Below are 25,088 nucleotides of genomic sequence, written 5' to 3' on the forward strand. Positions count from 1 at the left end.
AGTGTCATATTATGGAGAATTTTACTTTCCATCTTGTTGTTTATTAGGCTCTTAAAGGGAAAGCTTGTAATGCATCCATTGATCGAAATACCAATTGAATAGATGCGAGCACATAAAATTGTCCCGACCCTTTAATAATGGAGCAATATCATTTGTAATGTAGGCAGTGCAATTAGTATTGCCAACCAATACACTACCCCTTGATGGGTGCCTTTGAATCATTTTTATACATTACAGCGTATAGAGAAACCAAGCAGACTAACTTGCTTTAAGTATCTAGCCAACGAGTAATGAAGCCCTTAGAAGCGTGCAATTCTCTTTGGAGGATACTATATCTTTCTTTCTCTTTCTTTCCCTCTGAAGTGGAGCCTAAACTCCCTCTATGTATTTTTTTTTTAGCTCTTGCTTAATGTAAAGGTAACCATATAGGGTAAGGAGCCAGGAACAGTGCAAGACAGCATTGCACAAGCTTTCCCCAACCCAGCTCTGTTGATACAGTTTCAACTTTAGGCTTCCTTGTATCCGCTGCTCAGATAGTGCCATGATGATTCCTAGGAATTTAAGACATAGAAAGAGCCACTGTCCCAGCTTTCTTGGGGAATCAGATTAGTGTTTATAGAGCACTTTACATATCCAAACTCGTCATCAAACTTTAATTAAAAATAGTACATTACTGCCTGAGGTCAACACCAAAACTGATGTGATGTACAGAGAAAAAGCAAAGTTTATGTGAAGACTTAGGAGAGCCAGGCTGATAAAGTCGAGATAGTTACAGTTTTCTGACACGTGAGACAGCGGAAGAATAATTGAAGGGTGCAAGAGGTAAAAAGATCAGCTACACAAGAGGCAGGATCCATTTTTCTCTAACCAAAGTGTATGTGTAAGTGGTTAAAGCACAGGACTAGGAGTCAGGAGAATACGGGTTCTGTTTCTGGATTTGCCTTATGTGACCTTAGGCAAATCGCTACGGCATGTATTTTGAGTGCCTCTGTTTTAGGGTGCCCAACTTGAGACGTATTGGGTCTTACTGTAAGAAGTACTGAACCCTCCAAATGTTAAATGAAGTTACTGGGAGCTGCAGGTGCTAAGCACCTCTGATAACAAGGACCCAAGAGGTCAGAATTTGAGCCCCAATGTTTAATAGACGATTTGAAAATGTTGACCTTAACCTTTGTGTTTGTTTCATGTCTGTAGAATAGGGATAGTACTTATCCTGCCTCACAGAGGGGATGAGGTTTAATTAATTAATGTTTATAAATCGCTTTGCCATTCTTAGATGTCAGGTGCTATAGGAAACCAAAGTGTTTGTGAGCAGGTATCTTTGCCAGCCTCTTCTAAAGCAAAGTCCTCACACTGAGTAGAATTAAAAACTTTCTGCTTATTGGGGTTTGACTGTGTTAATTTCCTTGTTATTACAGTTCAATCTCAAACCTTTTCCCATGCTTGGTGATTCCTAGGTCCATCCCTAAGGACTGCTCAGCCCACACACTGGATCCTCTCTCATCAGGCAGCCACTCTCAGCTACCTCCTATCTGAGCGTGGTAATGAGTCCCTTTTTACATGAGTCCTCAGAACGCTCTTAAAGCTTTCATAGCAGGATCAACACCTACCAGTAGGGTGTGGGTTATAGGCAAAAATTGCTGGCCTGTTAAATGTATTCATTAATAGAAATAAATAATATTTTAAGTTACATATTTTTTAGGTTATGGGGAGAATGGCATTCAAAAAGAATTCACTTGAGGAGAAAATGAACGTGCTGAGTCATTTAGGAAACTGGAGAAGAGGGGAAAAACATTGATTTAGGGTATCGCTTTGTCTTTGGCTGATTATTTCGGAGAACATTTGCAGTTGTTTCTCAAAATGGGGTTACGTGCAAGTCATTTGGATTGGTTACTTCAGACATCATAACCGATACTTTTAATCATTTCCAAGATTACGCAACTGCCATGGATACAGTGTCAAAATAGGTTCCTGTCATAGCACTCTAGTTTATGGGATTTATCTTGCTGTTTAGGATTTTAAAAGGTAGTTTTCAATTAGGCTTTGCAAAGTGGTGAGTGTAGCTCGAACGTAAAAATATGCATTGATGCAAAATCACATGAACATCTGTTTTGCCCCAATGTATTGTTGAGCTTGTTTGGATGCATACTCCATCAAGGTGGTAATAACACTTAGCACTGTCATAGCACTTTACAAAAGGAGACTTACACCTGTCAAAATCCCAGGCTTATTTTATATATCAGTAGATTAGAAGGGAAGCAGCAAAATACAAATTCTGTTTCATGAGCTACCTTAGTTGGAACACATCCAGAGGACTGAAATGTAGGTCTTGTCTACACTGGCAAGTTTCTGCGCAGTAAAGCAGCTTTCTGCACTGGAACTCCTGAGGCGTGCACACTGCCAAGCCACTTAGTGCACAGAAACTCGCAGTTACAGCACTGTAAAACACCACTCCAACAAGAGAGGTACAGCTTCTGCTACAGCGTTGCAGTGCCAGCGTCACCCTGGTCAATTACAGCACTGCAATTGGCCTCCAGGAGGTGTCCCACAATGCCTCTTCTTGCCTCTCTGGTCATAGGTTTGAACTCTACTGCCCTGCCCTCAGGTGACCAACCGTGAGCCACACCCCTTAAATTCCTTGGGAATTTTGAAAGTCCCCTTCCTGTTTGCTTGGTGATCCATGCAGTGGCACAAACCGCGCAGTACAGAGGCAGAGCGCGCAGTACACAAACCGTTGAAAGATGGCGCCAAATGCGGACAGAAGCACAGGGATTGCTGGAATGCGAAGCAATGCATCACGGGGCATTGGAACAGGACCCAGGATGGCCCGCAACCCCCTCCACCTTCCCACAACTCTTAGTGGCAGAAGAGTAAGAAATGCTGTGTGGGATAGCTGCCCAGAGTGCACTGCTCTGAATACCACTGCAAGTGCCGCAAGAGTGAACACGCTATTGCGCAGGCAGCTGACAGTGTGAACACACAACAGCGGTTTCCCATCAGCGCTCTCTGAGCAGCGCTGTAACTGCCGGCGATGTAACATACCCATCGTTTACTAGCCTCTGGCATTAGTTGATGGAAAAATGTCATTTGTGTCATTGTGGAAGAATGTAGACATTGCTTTGCTTTCATTTTTCTTCTGACTATATTACTAACCTGAGTGAGTGAACATGCTACTTAAAAAGAAACAAACTTCTACTCTCCAGTAGCAGATAGATCCAAAGAGGCAGTTTATTGTGGTTCTCAGAGCAGACACTTACATGTAGCAGAGTGTATTTCACAAGTGCTCAGAAGCCAATAGCACCTGACTGCAGCATGTGTCAGAAAAGATCCATTTCATGTAACCTGAAATAAACCATAATCAACTTCTGAGCTGAGCTAATGGGGGTAAAAGAAAGCTACTTAAAGGGAATGGTACTCCCCTGGCCTTCCTAGCATAATTACTGATCTGCTGTAGTATTAGAATTTTGCCTTTGCAAAGCTACATGTTAGGGAGTTGTCATTATTTCCATTCTAAATCTTGGCTTAAGCAGTTGAATGGGACATTGTCATGGGTTTTAGGCTAAAAGTTGACCTACCTTGAAAATGATTTAGACTAGACAGTCATACCTGCTGGAGTTTTTCCATCTTTTTCTCTCAATGACTATTGCAATGGTGGAGAAGCTTATAAAGTGTTAAGACATAATTTATTAGAAGACTTAAGTAAACTGTGAACCATTTTAAAAAAAAACATTTCCTGAGTCCAAACAGTGGGGTCAGAGAGTTCATGGACAGCAGAGAGTGTGGATCCAAGGGTATTTTAAAGACAAGGGGTATAATTTTGAACTGGATCCTGAAATGAATGGGGAGTTAACACAATGGTTTGAGGCTGGGATCTTATACATTTTTGTATGTGTGAGATGATGGAGCAGCAGCCCGGTTCTGCACATGGGACTTTGGGAAGCTCCAGAGAAGGGAATTGCTATAGTCAAAGCAAGAGGAGACGAAGGAATAGAGGTGAATTTAATCAAAAGATCACAGCATACCCAGCCAGCGTTGCCCACATGGAAGATGAGATTAAGCAGGCACAATTTGCTGATGCACTACTAAATCTCTGCGGTTTAGTCTCTAGACATATCATAGCTTCCAAACTCTGGGTGAGGGGGACATGAGAATAAGCTCTTGGTGAGAGGCTCCATGAAGGGACATGTGTGAAGCTAAAGTTGCAGCAAGCAAGCTGTGTGCTAAGAAGGCAAGTAAAGCGTAAACATAAAGCATCTTGGGTCTGAGTTGCTCTGGTCATGAGGTGTTGAATAAACCAAGTTGTACAAGATCACAGAGGAAAGCTGAAAATAAGAGAGTTGACATGATCCCCGTTACCCCTGAGGAAAGCAAGAGCCACAAGAAGATGCGTGACTGAGATCACAGCAGCTGTTTGCTTTCAAGAGCAATGATGAAATATTAATTACAGGTAGAAATGGCGTCCTGCAGAGAGCAATGGTGTTCTACGGAGCCATTTGGCAGGGTATTGCAGGCCCCCTCTCATTGCAGGGGAGGCTCAGAGGAAACCTTTTTTTTTTTTTTTTTTTAGTCCATTAAAGTGAGAGGGAATAGAAGAAGCGCTGAGATACCGTGGTGATGGGTTCTACAGAAAACACTGAGAGACAAAATAGTCCTGAGGCCTTGCCACCGACGTCTAGAAAGGGCAACTGAAGAACTATTCAGTCTGGAGAGGAAGTCGATGACATCTGTTGTCATTGTCTCTTTACACAGCATAGGTAATCTGAAGGAACCACACAACTGCGGCGAGGGGCGGGGTGCTCTGGCAGCGTTCTGCCGATGGCCTCTGAAACACAGAAGACAACAAGGGCCGCTAGAGGGCTCATAATATATTAAAGGGATTCTACCCTAAGCTAAGAAAGCTAAGGATGACTGGGGACTGCCCGTGAGACTGCGCTTTCACCAGGGTGTCCGTCAATCCCGCTAGGGGAGAGAGAGAGAGAGAGAGAGACAAGAAATCCTCAGAGAAATTCAGTAGGCTTTGTAGAACATTTTCTCTCGGTTTTCCTTGTTCTAGCTCAGAGGGGAGCCTCAGCACAGGTAAATCTGCTAATGCTGCAGCGCATGTTGAGGGGAAAAATGATCCTGTATCTGAGACATTTAAAGCGACTCGCTTGGGGATGAAATTTGCCTCTGTGTTGAGGGGCCAGCATAAGCCCTGATCATCACTGAAATCCCACAGAGTCCTTGTTTGAAAGGCTTAGGGAGGTACATAGGGCCTGTTCTATTTGGTGCAAAGAATTATCTTAAGCTAGCTCCATGACTTTAACAACTGACAATCAGTAAATTATGCCTGTCACTGGAGTTTGGTTGCCCAGTTCAGGTTGTATTGGACAAGATCATTGCAATTAAATAACTGATATTCACAGTGCTTTCAAATTAAGAGGAAAAACTCCCTTGTTATTAAACCCCTGTGTCAATATCCTTCTAAAATACTCTGCATTGACTCTAACAGTGGTTTCTGTTTGCCTGAAAACTTACTGTGGAGCAGTATTCCATCGCAGAAATATTAACTCTCACTTCCCTTTGCTGCAGCCTCTTGCAAAGACTGGGATTTAAGATCGCCTCAGGACAGGGTAGCACTGCTGACGTACAGGTTTGTTATTTTGACTTGCAAAATCCTCCCTGATGGAGGAGTTCAGAGCGCGTCGTTCTGGGTCAGCTGGCAGGTGATGTCTGAGATTAGTGTATCAAGTACACAGAATTCACAACCAGCCCTCTGTTGGGTTCGCTTGCCTGTCGGCCTCTCACCCTGCCTTCATGGGTTTGACTAGATAGGCAGCAGTCTCCCCCCCAAGTGTCTTCCATCACCCACGTTGCCTTAGTCTCTCTCCTCCCACTCATTGGCAGTGATTAGGTAACTGGTGTTCTGAGACCACGGTTTATCATGCTGACCAGTATTGTCTCATTGTTTCCTTGTTCTCCCCTGTCTGTCTGTCTAGCTACGTGTTGTCTCTTAGATTGGAAGCACTGTGAGGCAGGGACCGTCTTTTACATTAAAGATTGTGACATGTTCAGATATTGTGGTAATAGGGGCTGTACAAATACCATAGACAGCACTAGATCCAGCACCCTGTGGCATTTATGTGAGCATTATATCCCCACTTTACATAAGGGGAAACTGAGGCATGGAAGAGGTGAGGTGAATTGCCCAAGGTCACAAAGTGAATGGCAGAGCTGAGAAAAGAACTTGGGAGTCCTGACTCCCAGTCCAGAATTCTATCCACTAGACAACATGTAGAGGTTTTTTAGAAAGCATCTTCCAACAGATTTAATACATCTGTAAATCAGAGAGGGGCCTTTGTTTTGATCTTTTAAGGCAATCTGGCACATTCCTGTAAATTCCCCAAACATACAGTTCAATCTGCATGGGATGCAGCTGGGGGCACTCGTAACTGGAAAATTGCAGGGATTGTCAAAGGCCTGTTGACACACAGCTGTCTTGCATAACAGTTGAAAATACAGGGGATGTAAAAGAACCATGGTAGTGAGGAGGTTGAACATGACATGGGACATTATAGGTTATCTGCTCCTTTCAATTTATGTTGCTGCTCAGGCTATTAAGCTCCCTTATACTCTTGGCTATTATTGACCAATAAAAGATACTGTGAACAGACATGCAGCCTCAGGTTAAAATCTTTCCGGAGCATGTCTGCACATTCTTTTCCTACAGTGGAGGAGGAAAAGGGAGTGTAACACAGGATGACAGGTCTTGCATGTGGTAAAATATTGTTCACCATGCTAAATTAGTAATCTCAGGCCTGATCTACACACATCATTGCACAGGTTGAACTGAAGAGGTGATTTTTTAAACTGATTGATTGTTAATTCCGTGCAGCTTTGTGTATGGACACTATTAAATCAGTTTACACCTGGCTTACATAGAGGTAGCTGTAAAATTGATGCAGGCAAGCTAAAGAGGTTTAATTAAAACTGATGCAAGCTTGTGTGTAGACAAGCCCTGAGTGACTTATTTGTAATACGGCAACAGTAGTTCACATAAAGTCTGTTACCTAATCACCTGGCAAAGGTTCTTGGCACTTCGGTTTTGGGAATGGACTGAGCTGGTGCACCACACCTCGGCAGACAAGGGGGTGAAGTCCTGCCTGGGAGCACAAATCAGAGTGAATTTGGTTTGCTGTAATCCCTGTACTCTTGCCTCATGGAACCCTTGCACAGACTCATACAATTTAGTGCAATTGCCAACTTTCTTTCAAAGCAACCTAGGCTTGATTATGGGTTTTGGGTCCATTGGTTAGAACTGTGTGGGGAAAGCTTACCCATACTGAGCTTGCTGGAAGCCACTTCTCTTACCCTAGACTGTGTTCCAGAGCCTTTCATAGTTCGGTTTTTAGGGGGGCTTAAAAAGCATGAAGTTCCCCCCCCCCGTGGAGTCTCACGTCTCTTTTTGGAGCTCTGCCCACACCTGGAATGCTCAGCACTCCCCATGCACATACAGCTGATGCTGCATCCACCATCCTGCTGGTGGAGAATGATTGGAAGAGCCTCACTTTGGGGAATCTCAGTGCTTCTCCTTAACCAGGCATAAAGGACTCTGAGCACCAAGAGATATTGCTATGTGGGGAGGAGGGTGTGAGAGATGGAACAGAGTAATATGGATAAGATTCACAGGATGAGTATCTAGGGCAGTGTAAAGTTGAAGTCACCAATTCGGTGGGTGGGGCTAGTTATGATCAATGCTTCGTAAATTCTCCCTTGGACTAAACCATGTAAACTCAACTTGCTGTTCTAGCCCTCCCTGGCACCCCCCAGATGGAGACTTCAGGAACCCCACCAGCTTCTTAACAATCCCACCCTGGTATTTTCAAATGCTATAGAAATGTGACTTAGCTGCTCATCGAGAGGCACATTCTGTCCCTCCCCCAGTGACTGTGGAGGGTCTCAGGTACAGTGGGACACTGTGTAGTAATTGAAAACCATTTCACCTGGCTTCCCTGCACAGCACTTTGTACACAACGCTGTTTTTGCAGCCAGGCTGTATGCAGTCTTGTATAAGAAGGCATTTGTATTCCTCATGATCAGTGGAGTTGCAAGCAAACAAAGGGAATTGACCCCAAGGCCTCAATCCGGAGTGATTTGGGATGTGTTGGTGTGTGTCCACAGTTACACAGTGAGCTCTTTGGGGAAGAGGCCATGTCTTATCTCCGCTTTCTAAAGTGCTTAGCATGCTTTAAGCACTATGACATGGAGCATCTCCACCACAAAATGGTAGAGGCGATTGGCACGCTCTCCAGCTGGACTGTGCTTTTGAGATCTCAGCACACAGTGGTGCTGCCAGCTGCGGTTTAAACTCTGCATTGTGATTTTTTTTTCAGGAGCAATAGAGGAATTAAGGGGAAAAGCGGTTGTGGCACTGAAACGCATTCAAGAGAGAACTTGAAATAAATCCAGTGGGAACAGAGCAGCTGGATTATAGCTCATGGCCAGAAACCCAGGGGGAAAGGAAGAGATTTAGTAGGGGGTGCCGCTGAATGTGACGTCCCTGCTTCTCCCCACAGTCAGACCCTGCCATACAGGGGAGACACTGGATTGAGGGTCACGTTTTGTCATCATAGCCCATAGCTGTGTTGGATTTATAATTTCTTTTTTTTAGGCCAAGGGCCTTGGATTCAATTGTTGCCTAATCTAGGTGCTGATGGGGCAATGGAATATTGATGCCTTGGCCAGGGGGTTTGTAACTTCATTTTGAGTGAATAAGTAAGAAAGAGGGAAGCTTTTGGGGAGAAACATTTTGTTTATGTGCAAAAAACTTTTAAACTAGGAAAAACTTGGAAAGATTTAGAGATTTTTCAATCTGGGCTTTTAAAATACAAATCTTCCCAGTCCGTTTAACATAAACCTCACAGTAATTTTAATTATCAGAGGGGTAGCCATGTTTGTCTGGATCTGTAAAAGCAGCAGAGAGTCTTGTGGCACCTTATAGACTAACAGACATTTTGGAGCATGAGCTTTCGTGGGTGAATACCCACTTTGTCGGATGCATGTGTAATTTTAATGTGACTTTGGAGTCTCTAACCCTGCATGACACATCAAATATCTGCATTTAGAGAGAGCCAGCAGAGACCTAGTGGCCTTGTTCCTACTATGGGGGACCGGGTTGCTCGATCCACCTACGAATACTCTGTGTAAATGCCTGTATATGAATGGATTTATTGGGATGAAGTGTGGTCCAGTGGCCCATTGAGCAGGAGAGCTGGGAGTTGGGATTCCTGGGTTCTAATTCAATCTCTGCTGCGGTTTGTGACCTAGTGCAGCTTATGTAAGATCTCTGTGCTGTCTGTAAAATGTCTAATGACATCAACCTACCTTGCAGTGGTATGTGACTTAACTATTTTGTGGGAGGCCCTTTGAGGTTTTCAGATGGAAGGCACTGTAAAAATAATGCAAAGTGCAGAGAACTTAAGAACAGCCATACTGGGTCAGATCAAAGGTCTGTCTAGCCCAGTGTCATAGGTGCCCCAGCAGGAATGAAAAGAACAGGGAATCATCAAGTGATCCATCCCCTGTCACCCATTCCCAGCTTCTGGTAAACAGAGGCTAGGGACACCATCCCTGCCCATCCTGGCTAATAGCCATTGATGGACCTATCCTCCATGAATTTATCTAGGTTGGTTGTTTTTTGTTTTGTTTTGTTTTTTTTAACTTTGTTATAGTCTTGGCCTTCACAACATCCTCTGGCAAAGAGTTCCGCAGGGTGACTGTACGTTGTGTGGAAAAACACTTCCTTTTGTTTGTTTTAAACCTGCTGCCTATTCATTTCATTTGGTGACCCCTATTTCTTGTGTAATGAGAAGGAGTAAGTAACACTTCTTTATTTACTTTCTCCACACTAGTCATGATTTTATAAACCTCTATCATATTCTCCCCCCCCTTTAGTAATCTCTTTTCCAAGCTGAAAAGTCCCGGTTTTATTAATCTCTCCTCATACAGAAGCTGTTCCATACCCCTAATCATTTTTGTTGCCCTTTTCTGAACCTTTTCCAATTCCAATAGAGATGAAGTGACCACATCTGCATGCAGTATTCAAGATGTGGATGTACCATGGATTTATATATTTATATTAGGAAACACTATTTCACTAGGAGGGTGGTGAAGCACTGGAATGGGTTACCTAGGGAGGTGGTGGAATCTCCATCCTTAGAGGTTCTTAAGGCCCGGCTTGACAAAGCCCTGGCTGGGATGATTTAGTTGGGTTTGGTCCTGCTTTGAGCAGGGGGTTGGACTAGATGACCTCCTGAGGTCCCTTCCAACCCTAATCTTCTATGCTTCTAGAGGCAATATGATATTTTCTATCGTATTATCTATCCCTTTCTTAATGATTCTGTCTGCTTTTTTGACTGCTGCTGCACAGTGAGCGGATGTTTTCAGAGAACTATCCACAATGACTCCAAGATCTCTTTCTTGAGTGGTAACAGCTAATTTAGACCCCATCATTGGGATTATGTTTATGTTGGGATTATGTTTATCATTGGGATTATGTTTTCCAATGTGCATTACTTCGCATTTATCAACATTGAATTTCATCTGCCATTTTGTTGCCCAGTCACCCAGTTTTGTGAGATCGTTTTGTAGCTCTTCTCAGTCTGCCTGGGACTTACCAAACTACTCAAGATAGTTATCATCTGCAAATTTTGCCACCTCACCATTTACCCCTTTTCCCAGATCATTTATGAATATGTTGAATAGGACTCGTCTCAGTACAGACCCCTGGTGGACCCCACTATTTACCGCTGTACATTATGAAAACTGACCTTTTATTCCTACCCTTTGTTTCCTATATTTTAATCAGTTACCACTCCATGAGAGGACCTTCCCTCTTATCCCATGACTGCTTATTTTACTTAATAGCCTTTGATGAGGGACCTTGTCAAAGGCTTTCTGAAAATCTAAGTACACTATATCCACTGGATCCTCTTTGTCCACATGCTTGTTGACTCCCTCAAAGAATTCTAGTAGATTGGTGAGGCGTGATTTCCCTTTACAAAACCATGTTGACTCTTCCCCAACAAATTGCTAATCTATGTGTCTGACAATTTTGTTCTTTATTATGGTTTCATGGCTGGTACTGGAGTTAGGCTTACCAGCCTGAAATTGCCGGGATCTCCTCTGGAACCTTTTGTAAAAATTGGCCTCACATTATCTATCCTTCTGTCATCTGGTACGTAAGATGGTTTAAATGATAGTAGATTGGTGAGGCACGATTTCCCTTTACAAAAACCATGTTGACAATTCCCCAACAAATGATGTTTGTCTATGTGTCTGACAGTTTTGTTGTTTACTATCGTTTCAACCAGTTTGCTCAGTATTGAAGTCAGACTTACCAGCCTGTAATTGCTGGGATCACCTCTGGAGCCCTTTTTAAAAATTGGCATCTCATTAGCTATCCTCCAGTTAGTAGTTCTGCAGTTTCACATTTGAGTTCCTTCAGAACTCTTGCGGGGGAGGGATAGCTCAGTGGTTTGAGCATTGGCCTGCTAAACCCAGGGTTGTGAGTTCAGTCCTTGAGGGGGCCACTTAGGAATCTGGGGCAAAATCAGTACTTGGTCCTGCTAGTGAAGGTAGGGGGCTGGACTCAATGACCTTTCAGGGTCCCTTCCAGTTCTAGGAGATTGGTATATATAATACCATCTGGTCCCAGTGACTTATTACTGTTTAGTTTATCAATTTGTTCCAAAACCTCCTCTAATGACACCTCAATCTGGGACAGTTCCTCAGATTTGTCACCTAAAAAGAACGGCTCAGGTTTGGAAATTTCCCTCATATCCTCAGCCGTGAAGACCAATGCAAAGAATTCATTTAGTTTCTCTGCAATGGCCTTATCGGCCTTGAGTGCTCCTTTAGTATCTTGATTGTCCAGTGACCCCACGGGTTGTTTAGCAGGCTTTCTACTTCTGATGTACTTAAACATTTTTTGTTATTATTTTTTGAGTCTTTGGCTAACTGTACTTCAAAAAAATTTTTGGCCTTCCTAATTATATTTTTACACTTCATTTGCCAGAGTTTATGCTCCTTTTTATTTTCCTCACTAGGATTTAACTCCCACTTTTTAAATGATGCCTTTTTGTCTCTCACTGCTTCTTTTACTTTGTTTAGCCATAGTGGCACTTTTGTGGTTCTCTTACTATGTTTTTTAATTTGGGGGATACATTTAAATTGAGCCTCTATTATGGGGCATTTAAAAAGTTTCCATGCAGTTTGCACAGTGGTACACTGCTGTACCTCTTAATTTCTCTTTACCTAACTTCTTCATTTGTGTGTAGTCTCCCTTTCTGAAATTAAATGTGACAGTGTTGGGCTGCTGTGGTGTTTTCCCCCGCCGCAGGGATGTTAAATGTAATTATATTATGGTCACTATTACCAAGTGGTCCAGCTATATTCACCTCTTGGACCTGATCCTGTGCTGCACTTAGGACTAAATCAAGAATTGCCTCTCCTCTTGTGTGTTCCAGGACTAGCTGCTCCAAGAAGGAGTTATTTAAGGTGTCAAGAAACTTTATCTCTGCATCCCTTCCTGAGGTGACATGTACCCAGTCAATATGGGGAGAATTGTTGTATTGTTATCTGGCTGTTTCCAGTTGTACCTGTCTGAGAAGGGAATTTCCCCAGCCTGTAGGAAAAGGAGGAGATGTTATATTTCATGTGGATAATGTGGAACCACCATCCCGCTGCCCAACCCACTCCCCCCCAAATCTGCATTGCAGGTATAATCAAGTGTTTGTTATATAATAGTCAGCCATAAAAATGACTACGATAGTTTTGATTGCAAGATTAAGTAATAGATTGAGCTGCGAAGAAGAAAACTCTTTAGATAGCTTCAGTTATAATATTGGCAAGGAGAACACAGGAAATCTATGAAAGGTTTTAAAAATATGAAGAAAATATTAGATGCTTCAAAGGCAATTTGTATTATTTACAATTGATCCCAGTGGTTCTGCTCTTGCGGCTGGAGTTCCCTGTTAGTGTGAAACCGCTCTACTGTTAGCAGCTGGGGGTTGGGTGCGCCTTAAAGGGGGTGCTTGGAATGGATTCCATTGAAATGGGGACCCACTTTTCTAGGCTCTGCCAGACTTGCAGCTGAGGGCCTTACAGAAAAGGGTACAAACCTGCTTTGGTAACGTGGGAGAGCAAAGCGTCTGTTGCAGAATCTTCAGGAAAAAAACTAGTCATTAGTCAAATGGCCACCGAGGGAAAACTTTCTGCTGAAATGCTGGTTTGCTCCACACACAGCTGCTGAGTAGACTTACCCTGTTATGCAGCAGCCAAGGGGATTTGGTGAGGGGCTGTGAGCCTTCTGAGCCGTTTCCTCTCTAAAAAGAGCTCCCTTTCCAGTCCCTGCGAGCGGCCGGCGCTGCTCTGGGAGGGCTTTTAGGGACCATCCTCCCCAGCAGCTCTGCTCTTCTCTTTTCCAAAGTGAATTGTGTGCTGGCGTTAGGTGCCAGATTGACAGCCATGAAGGCTAACGCCTCCAGAATGGAATCAGCCTGGGCAGCAGTGGTGCCAGCTCCCCACATGCTGCCTCGTGAGCCTCCGTTGGGGGAACTAACCGTAACGGTGAGAAGGGAGTTCGGAAAGTATGGCCCGTTCATCCTTGGCCTCCATACTGACGCTGCCGGTAAGGGTGCCCACTGAGATCAGGGGTGTTTTATGGCAAAAGTAAAGCCTAGATCCCCCAAACATTGAGGGCTGCTAATCGGGGGGTCCCCATCAAAATGTCAGTGTCCCTGCCCCAAAATCTCTGCTTCTCAGAGCCTAGAAGCATTCTTCTTCTCCAAGCCCCCATCTCTCCACCCCTTTACTGTGCTCCCCAGTCTCCTCTTCCTCCTACTTTCAGCCTTTCCTCTCCTGCACAGGGAGCTTGGCATTGCAGGCCTACAGCGTTCTCCCTGCAAGGTCCCTCTGGAGACCAAGCCCTGTCTGGGAAGCCTCCACTGCTTCACATCCGTCGCCTTACGGTGCTTGAAGATGAGAGGTGGAAGGAAACTAGCTAGGTGACAGCTAGCCCAGCTCCAGGGGCTGCTGAGGATTTGTTCTCTGCTGTACATCTCCAGATGCATTTTCCACTCTAGTTTTGGGTGTGTCAGGCACTGCAGCTTCCACCCCTTCCCTTGGGAGACTGTTGCATAGTCTGATCACTCTCACTCTGAGGAAGTTTTTCCTGTTGTTTATTCTAATTTTCCCCTGTCTTAATTTAATCCAGTACCCCTAGTTATACTCAAAGGATCATCCCTAAATCATTCCTCTTCCTCCTTGGTGCTTGTACTTCTCAGTACCCCAAGAGGGGACCCATAAGAGTCAAACGAGAGTGAATGTCAGCTTCTGGCTCTGTCATGAGGTCTTTGTGTACATGCAGCCTGAAGCAGTAGAGGTGCTAGAGCAGAGGTGGGCAAACTTTTTGGGCTCAGGGACACATCTGGGTGGGGAAATAGTATGCAGGGCTGGGACAGGGGGTTGGGGTGTGGGAGGGAGTGTGGGGTATGGGAGGGGGTGCGGTGTGCAGAGGGGGCTCAGGGCAAGGGATTAGGGCAGAGGAGGGGTGCGGAGTGTATGAGGGGGCTCAGGGAAGGGGGTGCAGCGTGCAGGAGGGGGCTCGGCAGGGGTGCAGGAGGGATGCGGATTACGGAAGGGGGCTCAGGGCAGGGTGTTGGGGTGCACAGGGGTGCAGGATGCAGCAGGGAGCTCAGGGCAGGGGGTTGGGGTGCAGGAGGGGTGCGAGGTGCAGGTAGGGGGCTTAGGGCAGGGGGTTGGGATGCAGGAGGGGTGCGAGGGGCAGGCAGGGGGCTTAGAGCAGGCAGTTGGGGGGCAGGGTGCACGAGGGAGCTCAGGGCAGGGGGTTGGGGTGCAGGAGGGGTGCGAGGTGCAGGCAGGGGGCTTAGAGCAGGCAGTTGGGGGGCAGGGTGCACGAGGGAGCTCAGGGCAGGGGGTTGGGGTGCAGGAGGGGTGCGAGGTGCAGGCAGGGGGCTTAGAGCAGGCAGTTGGGGGGCAGGGTGCACGAGGGGGCTCAGGGCAGGGGGTTAGGGTGGAGGAGGGGTGCGAGGGGCAGGCAGGGGGCTTAGAGCAGGCAGTTGGGGGGCAGGGTGCACGAGGGGGCCCAGGGCAGGGGGTTGGGGTGCAGGAGGGGTGCGAGGGGCAGGCAGGGGGCTTGGGGCAGGGTGTAGGAGGGGGCTCAGGGCAGGGGGTTGGGGTGCAGGAGGGGTGTGAGGTGCAGGCAGGGGGCTTGGGGCAGGCAGTTGGGGGGCGGGGTGTAGGAGGGGGCTCAGGGCAGGGGGTTGGGGTGCAGGAGGGGTTCGGGCTCCAGCCCTGCTTCCCTCAAGTGGCTCCAGGGTGGCGGCTGCGTGCCCCGGGGCCAGGGCAGGCTCCCTGCCTACCTGCCCTGTCCCCGGCCCTGTGCCGCTCCCGGAAGCGCTGCGGCCCCTGGGGGAGGTAGGGTAGAGGGCTCTGCATGCACTTCCCTTGCCACGCCTCCAGGTACCTCCCCTGAAGCTCCCATTGGCCGCGGTTTTCCGTTCCCGGCCAATGGGAGCTGCGGAGGGTGGTGCCTGGAGTCAAGGGCAACGCACAGAGCCCTGTGGCCCCCCTGCCCCCCACCCGGGGGCTGCAGGGAGGTAGTGCAGGTGGCACTGCGGGTCGGATCCAAAGCCCTGAGGGTCCGGATCCTGCCCGCGGGCCGTAGTTTGCCCACCCCTGGGCCAGAGGAAGAGCTGAACTCAGTGTTGATTGGTTGGGGAGGAAATTCCCCCCATAGATTCTAAGGACAGAATAGACCATTATGGTCACTTAATCACACCTCTTGAATAACACCAGCCATAGCACTGCCCCAAACAATTCCTAAAACAGATCTTTCAGAAAACATTCACACTTGACTTAAAAAATTGCCAGTGATGGAGGATCTACCACGACCCTTGGTAAATTGTTCCAATGGTTCATTACTTGCGCCTTATTTTGCACCTGAATTTCTCTAGCTTCGGCTTCCAGCCATGTTAGACCTTTCTCTGCTAGCCTGAAGAACCCATTATTAAATATTTGTTCCTCATATAGATAGTAACAGACCGTGATCAAGTCACCTCTTAATTGTTTCTTTGTGACGCTAAATAGATTGAGCTCCTTGAGTCTATCACTATAAGGCAGGGTTTGTAATCCTTTAATCATTCTCGTGGCTCTTCTCTGAATCCTCTCCAATTTATCAGCATTCTTCTTGAATTGTGGGCACCAGAACTGAACACAGTATTATAGCAGCGGTCACACTAGTGCCAAATTCAGAAGTGAAATAACCTCTCTGCTCTTACTTGACATTCCTCTGTTTATGCCTTAGCTCTTTTGGCTCCAGCATCACATTGTTGAGCTCATGTTCAGCTCATAATCCACCGTGACCGCCAAATCTTTTTCAGAGTCACTGCTTCCCAGGATAGAGTCCCCCATCCTGTAAATATGGCCTACATTCTTTGTTCCTAGATGTATACCTGTATACATTATACATTTAATTGTATTAAAATGCTTACTGTTTGCTTGCACCCAGTTTGCCAAGCGATCCGGATCTCTGTATCAGTGACTTGTCCTCTTCATTATTTATCACTCCCCGACTTGGTGTCATCTGCAAACTTTATCAGTGATTATTTTGTTTTCTTCTTGGTCATTCATAAAAATGTTAAATAGCATAGGACCAAGAATCAATCCTTATAGAATATTAGGGTTGGAAGGGACCTCAGGAGGTCATCTAGTCCAACTCCCTGCTCAAAGTAGGACCAATTCCCAGACAGATTTTTACCCCAGTTCCCTAAATGGCCTCCTCAAGGATTGAACTCATAACCCTGGGTTTAGCAGGCCAATGCTCAAACCACTGAGCTATCCCTTGTGGAATCCCTGTGAAAACACACCTGCTTGATGATGATTCCTCATTTAATATGACATTTTGAGATCTATCAGTTAGCCAGTTTTTAATCCATTTAATTTGTGCCGTGTCATTTTCTATCATTATAGTTTTTTTTAATCAAAATGTTGTGTGGTACCAAGTCAAATGTCTTACAGAAATCTAAGTAGGTTACATCAATACTGTTATCTTTACCAACGAAACTTTTAATCTCATAAAAAAAAATATACCAAGTTAGTTTGACAGCATCTATTTTCCATAAACCCATGTTGATGTGCATTAGTTATATTACTCTCCTTTAATTCTTTATTAATCAAGTCCTGTATCAACCATTCCATTATCTTGCCTGGGATGGATGTCATGCTGACAGGCTTATAATTGCCTGGGTCATCCCATTTACCCTCTTTAAAAATTGACACATCATTAGCTTTCTTCCAGTCTTCTAGAACTGCCGCAGTGCTCCAAGACTTATTGAAAATCAACATTAATGGTCCAATGAGATTCTCCGCTTGCATCCAAGCATTTTAAAAGAACTGGCTATCTCGACATGCTGATTTTAAAATGTCTGACTTTAGTAGCTTCTGTTTAACATTCTCTGGAGATACTAGTAGAATGGAAAGAGTGTTGTCATCACCATATAGTGAGACTATATCATCTGTTTTTCCTTTCAAATACAGAACAAAAATATGTATTGAACACTTCTGCCTTTTCTGCATTATTATTGATAATTCTACCATTTCCATCTAGTAATGGACCAATACTATTGTGTGGATTCTTTTTGTTCCTAATATGTTTTTAAAAACTCCTTACTGTCCTTAACCCTGCTGGCTATAGATTTCTTTGGCTTCCCTTATCAATTTTCTACAGTTCCTAGCTTCTGACTTGTATTCCGATATATCAACTTCCCCTATTTTCCATTTGTTATTTTTACTTATTTTTTTAACAGCTGCCTTCACTCTCCCTATAAACCAGGTCATTCTGTTAACCAGCACAGCCTTCTTCAATTGAGGGATTGTATATAGAGCATAGATGAGAGGGCCTTTCGGGAAGGCGTCTGTAGCAGGGGAGCTCTGCTTTGAATGGGCCTTGTAAGGTTTGTTGGAGCAGGATTCTTTTCATATGCAACATACACACCAACCGCATTTAATTGGTGGTGTTCATTCAAAAAACCTAGGAATTTCCCAAACCAAAAACTGTTTTTAAAAAAGTAGTAACAGTGGGCAGTGAAGTATGGCAGTGAGGGAAAGGCTGTATCCCTTGTCTGATCGCATATTTGGAAACATGGTTTTTAAGAAGGAGAATTTTGGCAAAGAAAGTTTAACGTTGTTTTTGGGTCCAGCCTTAGCTCTTTTCAACCAAGTTTGTTTTGTTTACAAGTAAATAGTTTGGTGGTTCATTGAGCCAAGCGATCTGATTAGCTGACCAGACTTTAGTGCTGCTTAACGCTACATTGTCTTGCTGAGTCCTTTGCTTTCCTGCCAGCCTGGACTGACACTTGAATCTTTCTGGTCTGTTGGAAGAGAAAGTATATTTGCAAGAATTCAATCTTACAGAAAACAAGCGAGGGAAAACACAGACTCTTAAGTGTTTTAAGTAGAGAAAATGGAAGAAAGAAAATCAAACCTGGCCAAGTGTGTGATTTATGATGGGCCTGACTAAAATCTCAGGTCACTAGCTAAGTTATTACTGTTGAGTAGTCAGTGGATTTAAAGGGGAAAGCCCAGACATAATCATTGCCTAACTCAGGGAATCAAACCTTTTCCTAGAGCAAGACTTGGGCTCTGACCGTTGTTAACACAGACCGTGGGATTCTGCTTTTGAAGCTCTCACTGCTGTTGGCAGCTGATCTTTGGCAGCTGCTACGCTGTTTTTAAACGTATATTTTTGTAGTGTCCCTCTATCCCCTTTTTTCATTTAAAATTATATTCCCCCTCCCCCATCCTCCCCCACGCAGGAGTGGGGGAAAGACAACCCTCAACCTTGTGTAGTCAAGGTTATGGCGATAAATTCTGTTGCATTGTCACTTCTATTCGGAGTAAATTGGCTGGCTGCTTTCGGGCTGAAGGGAAGATAATTTGCTGTAGTATTTCAAATGGATTAGAAATGGATTTGAAGGGAAAGTTCATGCCTCCCATTACAAAGGCTAGAAAGAAGACTATCTTAAGGCACTGTTCCCTCTCTGGCCTTCATTATCCACGCTTAATACCTTTCCTATTTTCCAGCGTTAATGAAATTTCCTGCCGGAGCAGGCCTGCTGGACGGATGGGAAAAGTCTTTAGATCTGAGAGCTTGTGTTGTAGAAAAGGAATTACAAGCCCCTCATGTTGAGGGCCGGCGTATTCTTCAGGTCCTTGGCCCAGCTATTATCTCATTAATTTTATCCTCTCTTCTCAATACAGTTAGTTTCCAAAGGCCATCCTTTCCATTAGGGTAACAATTGAGTAGAGTGCTGTGACACTGCTGCGAATTAAAAGCTACATGCTGTTTTTAGAGGCACCCTGCCCTTCTTTAGATGTGTCCTCCTTCCTTCACGCCCCCGCTCACCCCATGCTGCCCCTGTCTCTGCCTTTTGCTCAGACTTTTAGCCGGTGAGGCGAATGTCACTTTAAGCAGGTGTAGGAGAGACAAGCCGAATATTACTGCCAGAGCTAAATACCCATTTGGAAGACCAATGAATCCAGCTTAAATCTGTAGAGCCTGCTGTAGGAATGGAAGGCAGCTTTTATAAAGGCATGATTGGAACAATTAAGTTCTAGGCAAAACCCTCTCCCTTCTGTATGGGAATGGCTTATATGTGCTCAGCAAATTCACATAATTATTCTCTCTCTCCCCCTCTGATACATGGCGCATAATGGATCTTTTTCCAGTCAATTTCTGGATATCTTATGCCACCTGAAAATAAGATAGCTGGAGCCAGAGCTGAGCAGAGGTAGGCAGTGTCTGAGCTTCCCCTTCTAATCTCTCACAGCGAGATTCAGGCCTCCTTGCACACAAGCCTGTGATCTTGGACAGCCCTCTGTTTAAGAAAAGACCTGATTGTGTAAAATTCTGTTGCAGACACGTGTCCACTGGAGACTAGATTGACTCCTCCAGACTCATTTGACTGGTAACCCAAGCCAAATGGAAACCTAGGATTCCTGAGGGTGAAAGGTGAAGGAATTAACCTCCTGGTGCAGCGTGAAATGCAGAAATTAAAAATAACTCCCGACATGTTTAGTGTAACCATGGGTTATCAGGGTTCCCATGCCTAGCACTCTATGTGCAGTAAGGTGAATTCAGGCAGAGAATGTATTCAATCTTCTGCTCTCCCACCCCCACCTCCATGTACAGTAGGTATTCTGTAGCATTCCCTGCACCAGTCTGGACTGTATCTTTTGCAAGCAGGGTGAAGACAGATAATAAAACTGCTGAAGCAGTAATGTAACTTCCTGGCGCCTTTCCCTCAGTCTTTCTGTCTCCAGCGGGGGAAACAGCTCTAAAGGTTATTGGAGCGGATTACAACTCCATTTGGGAGTTTTTCCCCCCATTAACTTTGACTTTTCTAGAAATAAACATTTTTCAGGTCATAAGCCCTAGCTGGTAGGTGACCCGGTCTTCCTAGAGTCCTGGGGCTGTGGGCATAGGGCACAGGTGGAAGCAGTGTTCAGAGAAATCACTATTCAGAGTCTTCCTGGCACAGAGAGAATGGGAACAAAGGCAGAGATGATTCCAGCAGTCACCGCTGTGGCACAAAGCTTCCCTCGGCCAGCAACACTGTCATGCCCTCAGGTTAGACTTCAACTGTATGTATCTTGTCCCCACAGTGTCTTCAGATGTGTGTCACCCACATTGGTAGCACAATCTGTGGGTATGCAAACACAGTATGTACGCTAACGCGTGTGTGTGTGTTCAGAGTGCTGCTGAGATTTCACTGCTAGGGACTTGGGAGGACCATGTTATATTCTGAAACGGAGGAGCTAAGGGTATGTCTTCACTACCTGCCATATCGGCGGGTAGCAATCAATTTCTCGGAGTTCGATATATCGCGTCTAGATGAGACGCGATATATCAAACTCCAAACGCGCTCCCGTCGACTCCAGAACTCCACCACCGCGAACGGCGGTGGCGGAGTCGACGGGGGAGCCGCAGACGTCGATCCCGCGCCGTGAGGACGGGTAAGTAATTCGAACTAAGGTACTTCGACTTCAACTACGCTATTCGCGTAGCTGAAGTTGCGTACCTTAGATCGAACCCCCCCCCAGTGTAGACCAGGCCTAAGAATGCAGTATAAAGGCCTCTCTGTCTGGCCTATCTGTTACTATGCCACTCCCACCCCACACAAGTGCAGCTCTGAGTCTCTAATCTCAGAAGAAAGATAAAGATTCCTGTAGCACTTGAAATATTATTTGGTCAATTGGCTATGAAGCTTAGTCAATTCCAGGATCTTTCAACCCCAGCAGAATCCGACACGCTCAGCTACCAGTCCCAGAGATTTTCTCCTAGCTGAATTTGAATGGGCCCCACACTTAGGCCTCAGTCCCACAAAGGGAACAATGCAAGTGCATGGTCTGCCTGTGTAGTTCTACTTAAACATACCACGCCTTCATCCTTTCAAGTTAGTTCAACTTTTCCCCAAGATTCCAGCAGTCTGGCTAGTGGTTCTGAAGGCAGAATGAGGAACAGTGCTGTTATCCTGTTCTGGGATCTCCCATGTGATGTGTGATTGTCTTTGGCCTGGTGTTCTCTTCAGAAGCCTTCCAGATGTCACTGTGGTGGAACATCTCCAACTGGGGGAAGACAGCTTAGGTGGCCCGTCGGTGGTTCTGAAGCTTACATTCCAAACTCTGCCTGCTAGTTAAGAAAGGCAAAGCACGCTGAGGAGCTCTCCAAACTGTGACACTATCCATAGCATTTAAGTAGGGTTGTTGCTCCCAAGATGCAAGCCTGGTTCCCTCGGATGTTCTGGGCGCTGACTACTGCTTTCTCTTTATAAAGAATTAAATATTTATAAACCACAGCGGTTGCTGTGAGGGAGTTAGTATTTGCCAGCAGGTACTGTACAGTTATTCTCTGCTCAGACACAAGGGAAACCTGTGGGGTTTTTCATGGAGTGGTAACGATTGGGCAAATGGTGTCTTGAACAGGGACCACTGTAGTTTGTAAACATTTAATAGCTTGTAACTCTGTGATGAAGAGAGAATCATTGTCCAGAGTAGTCAGGGAAACTGCTGGAACTCTGGGAGCAACAACTGGGCTTAGGCTGGTTGTTAGCAGCATGGTTTGAACTGCATTGAGCGCAAGCCCTTCGCTCTCGTCTGCACAGGCCCAAAAACTGTCACTTAACCCAATTTTAAATGAGCTCCACTTAGACGGAGCTTAGCCAGCCTGTGTGAATAGGGCCAGGTAGCGGACAGAAATCGTGCTCATTTATTCTAGAGAATTGAACTGATGGGCTAAAAGTGCTTTGAACACAAACCGATCGCTGTGTGCACTTAACCATACGGACAGAAGTGCTGCAGCTCTTGGCTTTGTATTCAGGATGTTTAGCTTCCAAATACAGATGAGGTACAAACACTTTTTTTCCTGACCTGAATGAATGTTTTGGGGGTAAAAGGATTTTCCTCCCAGTGTAGCCAGGGCTCTGTTCCCCCGTAGTTCTCTCATTCACCCATGTTGTATTGTGTGTAAGTGGATGTTAGTTTTTCAGACACCAAGCAGTGTACAACACAGTTCAGTGATTGTTGAGCTGCTAAATTAACCAAGTTACTTGTCAGAAAAGCAAAGACGGGGGCCACAAGTCATTCCACCGAGATTAATACGCTTTCAGCATTCAGTTCCAACTCGCAGGAAGTGGCTTGGCTTATATACATTTTTTTTCCCCAGTGAGAATTACCTAGTGTCTTGACAGGGACAGCTTTCACTTCAGCAGTTTGCATACACACAATTTGCTGCTAACACAGGGGGAGAAAAATAAGCGTAACTTTCAGTAAGCTTCTTTTCGTGTGCTTTGCAACATGATAGATGTAAGATATTAACACAGCAGCGTCTGTATGCCCTGAGCACTGCATCAGCTTCACTGAATTCCGTGCATCTCTGCTGGCAAGCTGGAGATGGAAATTTAAATGAGCATGTGGGTTTTTTCTCCTATCAGAGACTAAAAGAAAATATTGAAAGTTCCTGTATCAGAGTAATTTTGTAATAGCTGGGCCTTGTGTCTCGATCAGTGATGTTTTATAGGCATTCTTTGGTGTTTTATATGTAGAAATCGAAGTAAATACATCCCATATCGCTAATCATTCCTACCTTGCTGCTTGTATATAGGGATTATGGACACATCCCTATCTCTCTGAGCAAGCAAATACTCTGTTTCTAACAACACAGTCACAGGATTCCTTTTTTAGTATCAAGTGTGTGTAGTTCTTAGTTTCTTGTAGGCAGCTCTCTTGGGTGGAATTTTCTTGTAAGGATCTTTGCTGTTATACATGACTTCCAATTAAGTTGTGGGAAAGCAGCTTAAGTACTTTCAAACAATATTTGCTAACCTGAAGGCTCCTATATTTGATTAGTTTTTACACTTGGGTTTGGTTTTAGCTCAGGTGGAAGTAACTTCATGTTCTGTTAAAAAGCTGTTTGTCTGTAGTGGTTAGTTTTAATCACAGCTGTAGCATATTACAACTATCACAGCTAGTGAAACCAGGCAGCATTTACCTTTTAGCTAGCATACTTTATTTAAAGGAAACTAACTGCACCAACCACTTTAGGGTGGATAGCTTTAATGAGGCCTTTTCTGGGCATGTTTTCCAGCGAGGGGTTTACTGAGTCTCTGTATTTAGAACAATACTGAATGCAGGTGTCTGTATTAAGGATCTTCCTAGTAAAACCCTGCAATCTAATGCAAATCTGAGCAAAGAGCCCTCAAAGTACAACAAACTAATTGATACCTTAAGTACAGGCCTGTCTATGCAAGCCATTGTGTAGCTCTGAAAGAGGCTTGTGCTCTTTGAAGGTGTGTTTTTTTTTATAGGTACATAAGAGAGATGCTTTGAGCATCTATTGTGCTTTTCATAGAAGGATCTCAAAGCGCTTTACAAGCATTACAACATTTAAGCCACTCAACCTTCTTGTTGGTACAGATGAGGGAAACTGAGGCACTTTTAAACAATGCCTGCAAGGTCACATAGTTTGGGGCAGGACTGGGAATAGACCCCACATACCCATTTCAATCCTTTAGCCCCCAAATCACCCTTCTCCTGTAAATTCACACCTTCACTTTAGCTTTGAGTTTCCAGTGCCCCATGCAAAAGGTGTGTGACTTCAAAGAACCTGTGGTTTTGCAGTGAGGAAGTTATTCTACTAGCTACAAATGCCATATAAATAGCATCTAGCTCTGAACCCATTTCATTTTGTGCAACATGGTTATCTATAATATTTCCTGGATGTGGAAAGTAGGCAGCGTAAGTGGAGATGTAATGTAGATGCCATGACTCAAAATGTGTGTTGTTTTTTTTATTCTGAGCCCCTGCAGTCTATAAATGAATACAAATCTGTCAGTGGCTGTGGTCCACAGCTCAAGACTAATGCAAAATGGGAACATAAGAATGATTTGCATGTAGGCCCACTTGACAACGCGTTGCTCCAGGTTAAAATATGGAGCTGGTCGAGTGGAGGTGTGTAGTTCAGGTGGTCTCTCTTGCCCAGGGAGTGTTGATATTGCTTTATGGTTATGAAAACTTTTGTGTTTAACATGTATTATTTATGTGTCCATCACTAAGGTATCAGGATCCATTCTTAATGTATATACACTATAACTCTGTACATCCTCTCACAACATCTAGTTCGGTTCCCTTAGACCAGACCGAGGAGCTAACCAGCTGGGAGACCAATTTCCAGGGGGTGCTGATACTCATAATTTTGCTAGGGCCCACACAAAATAGATGCACCTTGAAGATAAATCTCTGGCTCTGATATGTCTGTGCTGTGAGTGAATTTGACAGCTGAAGCCCTGCCACTGAGAGGCCTTTACCGCAGGTCCTTGGAATTCCACTCTGGGAACCAACGAACAAAGCCGTGGCTGTTTACCCCTGCCAGGATGGGATTCAGGTGGTTCCTGAGGCAGGCACTATGTGCCTTTTAGAGGCTGACCAAAGTCTTGAATTGCACCAGGAAGAGCATGGGATTAACATGCGGT

At 44.9% G+C, this 25,088-nt stretch overlaps 1 protein-coding gene across 2 annotated transcripts in view; it reads left to right on the plus strand.

Moving 5' to 3' along the window:
- Positions 1 to 25,088, plus strand: part of ZC3H3 (zinc finger CCCH-type containing 3) — a 341,038-nt gene that overhangs the window by 178,296 nt on the left and 137,654 nt on the right. The gene's annotated exons all lie outside the window — the stretch shown is intronic.

The sequence above is a fragment of the Mauremys mutica genome, chromosome 2, assembly GCF_020497125.1.
Source record: "Mauremys mutica isolate MM-2020 ecotype Southern chromosome 2, ASM2049712v1, whole genome shotgun sequence".
NCBI classification, from domain to species: domain Eukaryota; kingdom Metazoa; phylum Chordata; order Testudines; family Geoemydidae; genus Mauremys; species Mauremys mutica.